At 39.1% G+C, this 9,004-nt stretch overlaps 1 non-coding gene across 1 annotated transcript; it reads right to left on the bottom strand.

Annotated features, from left to right (window-relative positions):
- Positions 1-272: 272 nt before the first annotated feature.
- Positions 273-4,495, bottom strand: LOC107275265 (uncharacterized). The gene is made up of 4 exons (XR_010742515.1): positions 4,147-4,495; positions 3,958-4,069; positions 2,036-2,090; positions 273-678 (listed from the first exon to the last, which is right to left on the bottom strand). It is a non-coding gene; the product is annotated as an uncharacterized protein (transcript).
- Between the last annotated feature and the right edge of the window lie 4,509 nt (positions 4,496-9,004).

Here is a 9,004-nt window from a genome sequence, read left to right as displayed (position 1 = left end):
CTGCCTAAATTTAAATGTAAGTTTGGTGAACTGAAATTAGATATGGTTAGTGCTGTCATAATTTTTTAATGACTATTTGTCCTTGTGAGTAAGGTTGCCATTCCTCGGCTGTATTGCCTTTAGTGTGGCTATTTGTCTCCCAAGACTAAGTGTCGTAGGCTCTCCGGACCTTCCATTATATTTGAGATGAAGTGAATAATTCAAGTCATCAAACAAGCATAATGAAACATCCGACGCCTCGAGAGAGGAATATTGGAGACATTGCTGAGCCCTTAGCCTGCCAGTCAACTTCAGCCTGAGATGTGCCCGTCAAACCACTCGAAGGCGGCGACCAGATGTGTTACACATTCAGGAGACTTGATAAAAATAGCTAAAGATCTACAACCTCTCAAATATTCCTAACTCATACTCATGTGAATCTAGTTCCCAGGATGTGCACTAGATTCACACTTTCATCTTAAGCATGATTACACATAGCAAACACAACTAAGATGAAAGAAACTTAAGACTTACAACAACTTAATAATTACATAGGCCAACCGGCCAAATAGACTTATTAGAGAACAGCGGAAGCTTGACTACCCAATCACAAGCACACCGACTAGGGGTTTACCCCATTAAGTTCTCATCCTAGAAGAAGCAATCGGAACCCGCATCACTCAAAGACTAAGACTAAACCTGCAAACAAAAGGTTATATCAACAGCAAGAGTCAGTACATTAAACAAGTTAATGTACTGGCAAGCACAAGTCAATCCTACTATACTACATGTAAGGCATATATTCAAAGGAAGACAATATGTAGTTCATTTTCAGCATAAAGCAAGTTTTGTTTCGCAATTCTTTTGTAAAAGAGTTGATGCTTCAATTAACAAAGACAAGTTTTGAGTTTCATTATTAACTTCTTCATAATTCCATCATAAACAATCTCTTATTGCCATACTTAACAATAAGTCATAATGTATCACCACATACACAACTCAACACATTTATCAATTTCAAACCAGTGTCACATGATCACATTTTTAAAACATAGTCTATACTCATGACACATCACCAAAGCGCTCATGACCGTGAGCACGGCTAATCGATTAGTTTAAAGAACTCTGCAGAGTTTGTACAGCTTTACCCACATGATATGAACTCTCTAGTTTGTTTTGAGTTTGCAAGACTCCACCACACTCTTCATGTTGAATGTGATCTAGAGGTCATAACGAAGCCTTTACACTACTTAGAGCCTAGCCTTGCACCAGCACGATACGTGTTCCTCCATCCTAGGCATACTTGGAATATACCTAGAACCGTTAAGTGGCGGGCCCACGCCTTAAACTTAACACCGTGGTGGCGGACACGACGGGAACCCACCACGTGGCACAATACCGTTGTATTGGACACGCTTAGTCACCTAAACTACCACGTCGGGGTAAATAGGAAGCTCCTCTGAATTATACGAACTCATACACACCGGCCTACCAGAATGCAAGGCTAGTCCTAAATAGATTAATCAGCTTAGGCCATCCCATACTAGCACATATGGATGTACGAATAACTTTAAATGGGTGACACAAGTTCGGTCCTTATGGACTTGGGCAAACACTCCCCCTATCGGTATGCAACTAACACTGTATGCACACCACTTGCTGCCCAAGTGTAAAATCACATTTTACACATTTTAGTTCGCAAATACCCATCATATTCATTTTATTCTAGCGAAGGTTCAAGTATCAAAACCACATTTTAATTATAAATGGAATGAGCATTTGCATATTTCTAAGCATGGCTAAGCAAAGTAGTTGCACATAGAGCATATATAAACCCATTTGAGCACAAAGAGTGTACTCTAACCATTTCTAGGGGTTCAAACAGCAAGAGGATCAATTATTCAAGGTGGGGTATGCAGCAAATAGGTCATAACTACCTTAACCCAATTTCAAATACCGATATAATCTAAGTTCACATGCAACTTTGCAAACAAATATTTTCATTCCTCAAATCATGGGATTCAATGTGTTCAAAGGATGGGAGGAGAAAACTTGCCTTGATCAGAGAATTGTTAGCACCTAATCCACTCCTTCACCGATTATGCAATTATCTAGATAAAAGGACACGATATGCAATTAAACACCGAAAGAGCTGAAAATCCAAAATGCTCTAAAATGCATGATTTATGCACAGTGGGTTGGTACTGATCTAAAATGAATTTAGGTGAAAGAATTTTTATTTTAACTTATTCCATTAGGGAGTTATGAACTTTTTAGAAGTTTTATCGGTTTATAGTAGTATAGTCTTAGGTAGTGTTATGAAATACTTTTGTAAAGTGATTTTTACTAGATTAGACTTCACAGGGGTGTGGAGATGTGTTTTCTAATACTAACACATTTGGTTTCACAATTTTTGGATTTATAATGAATTCTTTATGCATTTTACAAGTTATAACGTGTTATTGGTGTATAGTGTTTTATATGTTCATGACTTTTGAGTTATAGGTTCAGAACATGCTACTTCCTGTTTAAGTTGAATAAAAGGAATAATTTGGTTATCTAAAACATTTTTAGTTCACATGTTTATGGTCTTTACTAGTATGGTTCATATTTTATAAACTAGAGATGCTCTAATCTAAACTAGCAATATATTATATTAACCTAGAAATTGTTATATGAGCCAAGTTCTTCTAAGTTTTAGTGGATGAGGATGGAACTATGGCTTCACTGGTCAATCAAGTTTTTATTTAGGTTTAATTAGACCTAAAGTGTATATATATACTTATACATGTTTATGTATTACTTAAACAACTATGTGTTTAAATTCTTATTTCACTAAGTTAAGGTTTCGATCTATGTTCTCTACAAAAGGTTCCAAATTTTATTTTACCATGTTGAAGATAACTATTTGCTGGTTCTATAGAAACTTTGTTCATTTCATTTGGACTAAAAATAAATTTTCTACAAGTTTTACAAATTAAAGGCTGCTCTATGTTAGTAAATCCTTATATGAATATTTAGAGACTTTTACTACACAGTAAGTATATAATCTTATTTCATAACTTAGAAATACATGTTTAGTGATCCTACAGAACTTAAGTTTACTCAAATTGAAGCTAAATTGGGTTCTACATGAATTTCTAAAGTTTAGCTTATCTAAAACTAATCATTATAGAGATAATAGTTTTAGAGGCATTTGATGCAAAGTAAGTAATTACTTTTATTTCACCTAATCAGAGACTGTATGATGATGAATCTGTAGAATTTGATTTTGTTTCAAAATGAGTTGTGATGAATTTTCTATGTATTTTATAAGTTTGTACATGTTTTATGTATGACCTATCTTAGATAAATTTTAGAGACATTATTTGTACAGTGAGTGTCAAGTTTTATATTCCTGGAATAAAGTTCATAACTTCAAGAATCTACAGCAACTAGAATCACTTCAAAATGAGCTATATTTGATTTTATATAGATTTTACAACTTTGTGCATTTTTCTGCTAAACATATTTGTTTGGGCATTTTCCTAATTATTCTTCAGATTTTAAAGGATGGGTCCACATGGCTGTGAGGGACCAATATGCACAAAGGCCCTTGAGGTTTCTAGGAATCAACCCGCAGTCCTAGGCCCATATGTCAGTGTGTTTCTACAATTGTAAACAGATCCCTGCACTTAATCTAATTCACGGAAGTCATCCCTCTGCTCTAGGCAGAGCAGAGCTAGCCATGGCTGAGCTCGATCTGGAGCTCGCCGGCGGCAAACGGTGGCTCGTTTGAGGTTGAGGTCAAAAGATAAAATGAAGAGAAAGCTCTCGCGATTCCATTCCTCTAGTTTTCTTGGTTAGAGGACATCGGAGTAGCGCCGATGGCGAGTGTGAGCGGCGGTGGTTTTGGGGTGAAAGTGCATGTGTGCATGGAAGTCGATTACGAACGAAAAGGATGCATGCATGTAGTCTTCTAGACTTCAGGATGCTCACCGTGGGTCGAGCTAGGGTTGTCGAGGTCTTGGCGGCAGCGGTGACTTGTGGAACGGCTCGGCGACGGCGCTCCTCCTCGGGTGAACGACGACGGCTCGAACGGGACAATGAGCTGCTTCAAGCAAGCATGCACGAGGGTTGTGAGGTCAAGGAGATGGTGTATGCGCAAGGAATCGAACAATGGCTCACCGAGGCAGCGGTAAACGACGATGACGGCGGAGGCGATCCTAGATTGGCGCCGGTGAAGAAAAGGATGTGTTCTCCGTGTTCTTGATGTTTCCGGCTGGGGTTCTTGAGGCGTTTTGAAGAGGAGGTCGAGGCGATGACAATGGCGCAGCGGCTTTCTCTGAGGTGGATGAGAATGGCCGGACGGCGACGATGGTTGAAGCGGCGGCGCTCCGGTGCGTGCTCCAGGGCGTTGTCGGCGTGGCTTGCGTTCCTGGCGATGCACTGCACGAGAGGGGTTTAGGTCAAAAGAGGAAATGCTCGGCATTGTGTGGAGAGATGGGAACGCGAAAGAGATGGAGGTGACCTTGACTCAAACGGAGATGGCGAAGGTCGTCGTCACTACGACCAGTGGCGAGGTTGAGGATGACGGAGAGGCTGAGGACCTCTCCCTCGGCTTCTTCAGCTCCAGAGTGATGTGTGGAGTTGGGCGACTCGGTCTGGAGGAGATGGAGGCATGACTCAGTGACTTGAAGGCGTCGACACGTCGTCACCACGCGTCGACGCGTCCAGGACTCGGTCGGCTCTCAATCTCTCCCTCTATGTGTTTCTTGGTCGGCTGAGGATGAGGGACAGAGGAAGGGCGAGCTGGAGAGGCTGCCAGGTGGGTCCAGGTCATGGCAAACTAGGCTAGGGTGAGAGGGTTGGGTAAGATTCTGGGTAAACTTGATTTTTAGATCATTTTTTTCGGAATTATTTTCTCCTCTAACTTTGTAACTACATAATTCAATGTGTAGACCAGAAGAATTAGTGTAGATTTTACTGGTGGTAGATGATTACACCTAGATTCCATTTTCTTTGGTTGCACTAAAAAAATAATGGGTGGACTGCTCACAGAAATTAAACAAAGATGGGCTATTAGAAAGCTAGATTGAATTTTTAGGAGGCTTAAAGAGAGGAGGAAAATTCTAGAAAAATTATATTTAGGCATGATAACTAGTCTAGTATTTGAATACATTATTTCCCATGTTCACTTATGTGCAGTTAAATGTACTTTTGGATGAAACATGGTTTTAGCCGATTAAAATTTAATTTGATTTCTTTTAGTTGTCTGCTTTGACCGTTTAATTTGAGGTATCAACTTGAGTGTTAACACGTTACCAAATTACGGAGGATAAGTTTGTGCTAATCACTATCCACATAAATTTTTCCATGATTTTATCTTGCACAAAATATTTTAGAGAATTAGGATGACCTTTGTTTGTATATGTATTCCCACTTCATAATTGCATTTAATATTATTATAGGGATTACATTAAATTTTCTTTTAGACTGAGAAGATGATATTTGAGTTTAATATTAAGTCCACATGTTATCACCCAAGATTAACTATAGGTTTGTTTGGTGAAATAATTCTTTTAGATTATGCTCATGGGACCTATTATGGAATGCAAGACCAAAACTCCAAATGCACAAAGAACTCGAGCCTAGGCATGCATTATGTACATGTATGCTTGGTGACATTTCTAGTCTAATGTTGGGAATGAAAAGATTTTATTTTGTTCTCAAATTATAATCATGCAATGGTTTAAGTTGATCTTCACCTAAATTAAAACGGAAATTTTTGGCTCTCTCAAAATTGGAGAAGTTAACCTCTAACTATTTTGACAAGAAATTTTAAGTCCTAAAATTTCGGGTATGTTACACTAAGAATACAAGGAATGTGATAGCAGCCGAGAAATTGACCATGTTTCCTCCCCCCTCCCTTTGCTTTCCTAGTAGGATTCGGAATACTCTTTGGCATGACAATCTTAATTATCTCCCATAGTCTAAAACTCACAAAAACATCAGAAATACGCTAAGAATAAATTAAGTAAAGAACATGCACACACAAATAATAATAATCATGTTGCATTAAATTGCTAAGGTCAGAGACCAACAGATGACACATTGGATAGTGCTATGGCCTTATTAAAAGTAGCAAGAGAAATTAAATATGCTTGTGAGCGCACATATGCACGACATACAAATAGTTGGGACCAACAGATGGATCGACTATAGATCGCTCCATATGGTCAACAATTTATTGGAGATAAACATTAACATAACTTGGCCATAACTTGAAGCAAAACAACATATTCTTATGAAAGGCATTAAGACTGGTAGCAATGCGAGTAGGTTGTTTTAGGCTTGTCCTTCCATCTTAGCAAGAACTCCCATTTCGTCCATCTTAGCAACAACTGTGAAATTAAAATATGGAAATCACATTAGCGCATTAGTTAATTAATTTTGTAGTGGAAGTAGAGCATAAATTGTCTTCATGTTGCAAGATATATGCCTGAAGTTGTCAGATGGGAAGTGAAGTCAACAAACTATATTGATGAAAATGCATGGAAGGCCACACATATGTATTAGTCCACGATATGCTACAAAGTCTGTATCTACATATAAGAAGTGCATTTAAAAGAGTGACTTCAGTGAATTTACCAGAATCGGCCAGAATACATGGGAAACAACAAGTGTTCTTGCAGATTGAGTCGGAGCCACCAGCAGCAATACAACCAAAACAACATGCTTTTGCCCGAGAGGATATGCAGCAGCCGCACTGTGCCGCGGTGGCGGAGTCGACAGTGAGGCTCAAGATGACCAGGCACATGATCACCATCGAAGTGGTAGTCCTCTTTCCCTCCATTGCCTCCTGCTGCTGATGCTACCTTCCCTGGTTACCTAGCTATGTTTCTTAGTTGTGTGTTGAGAGGTGATTCTTGAATGTAAGGTGCTGCTGCTATTTATAGGCAGAAGCTTTATGTGATGATGTGGATAATGCGCAAATGGATCGTCTTGGTATGGATAAGGTGCGGATGGCTGCCTACTTGTATATTATGAATATGGTGCAAATGGCTACCTGCATTGTATGTATGTATCCTATGCATGTATATAGTTGATGGATGTATATGTTTGTTTCACAATCTCTGAACAAACTCTTCATATCTAGTCCTGCGTACCAGGGAATTTTAAATTTGCACGTTTTCGCCGATGGACAGAAGGAGATGATTTTCAGATACACTTAGCTCGTACCCGTCAGATGAAGGTAAAAGGAAACGAGTAATAATGTTTTAAGTGTACTATTGAGTAGTCCTTCATAAGATAACTTAGTTGTGTTTGTAGCGTACTATGGCGTGGTAGACGAGTTAGTACCATGGCTGGCTTGCATGCCATGTGAGTCCATGTTAGTTTAGTTAGGCTGCCCAATGTGAGTAAGTGACCGAATAGGTTTAGAAATGGTATATTTCTAGGTCTAGCTAGCTTGCCTATGTAGGTTAATGTGTGTGTATATTATCGCACAAGGTCAGAACTTTTTGGAAATTCGATACTGTACTTCTTACAAATACTACATACGTTTCTATGAATAACACACATGCACGTTTTTGACCGAAAGAATTGAGAAACAAAGAATAAATCTTATATTTAGTAATTGGATGCACCAATAAAGCTTCCACGTCAGTTAATTGATGTCATAATTTTTCTAGCGCATGCAAGTGCACAGGTTGATGACTAGTAATACATAAATAGAATTGTTGTATTCGTATTGAAAAACACGTTGAAATGATGCCACTAGAACGGATACCCTCATCTCAATCGGGCGGTAAGCCCCATCTCAATCGGGCACAGCGTCCGTCACAGGCTAGAAGTCACTGATGTGAAGAGTTATCTCAATCGGGCAAACGGCCGTCACGAATGAATATATCTCAATCGGGCCCTAAGTAAAGCCCGTCACAGATAGCTTTGACCCAGACGACCAGTCAAACTATAGCCCGTCACAGATGACCTATCTCTATCGGACCACAACTAGAGCCCGTCACAGATGACTACTAACCTTTATCGGGCCTAAACTAGAGCCCGTCACAGATGATACTCATCTCAATCGGGCCTAAACTATAGCCCGTCACAGATGCCTACTGACCTCAATCGGGCCTAAACTAGAGCCCGTCACATATGATCTCATCTCAATCGGGCATTTAGTTATGGCCCGTCACAGATGACTATAATACACAAAAAAAATAAATTTTGTTTTTTGGCTAGCCTCAGGCCTTTGCTAGCCATGCCCGCTGCAAAAATGACAGAAACAAACACAGATATCCAATATCCCCAGCTCCCCAGCCTCAACCATTCATATACATATGCATTCACATACACAGACATGAACATATTTCACACAACCACACATTCACAGCCATCTCATATTTCACATCCATTCACATATTTCACATTGAATATTTATCATGTTTCACCTACAAAACCGAGTTAATTGGAACAAATATTTATTTAGCAAGTCTTAGTATAAACATATGAAACATATACATAAATATAAACATCACAGTTACATCATCACAGTTGCATAATAAGTGTTCATCATTGCCTAAACATAAAAGATCAACATTGTTCATCATTTTAGTTTAAGCCTAAACATTCCTTTGGAGTATTGTCACAGTTCCTTTCCAAGGTACCGTGGTGGTACTGAGTCGCATGGTGACATGTTGTGGGATTGTGTCTTGTGGGTACAGTGGTACACCTCTAATCAGAGTAAAACTATTCGAATAGCCGTGCCCGCGGTTATGGGTGAGTTGAACAATGTTTTTCATGATTAGTCTCACACTACTCATTATTGGTAATTGTGTTAATTAATTTGACTCCTGGTTTGGAGTGGCATATTCCTGGTATCGAGGTTTGATTTGTACAACCGGGGTGGTTGTTCAGATGAGGTGGGGCCTATGCAACACGGGTGTGTTGTGTAGTGTTTATTTAATACTGATTAATTATTCAACTGTTTTACTATTCTCCTAAATATTTATTAAATGTTGTTTATGCAAATGAACTTTAT

The sequence above is a fragment of the Oryza sativa genome, chromosome 7 (assembly GCF_034140825.1).
Source record: "Oryza sativa Japonica Group chromosome 7, ASM3414082v1".
Taxonomy (NCBI): domain Eukaryota; kingdom Viridiplantae; phylum Streptophyta; class Magnoliopsida; order Poales; family Poaceae; genus Oryza; species Oryza sativa.
This window is presented reverse-complemented; position numbering and strand designations above follow the sequence as displayed.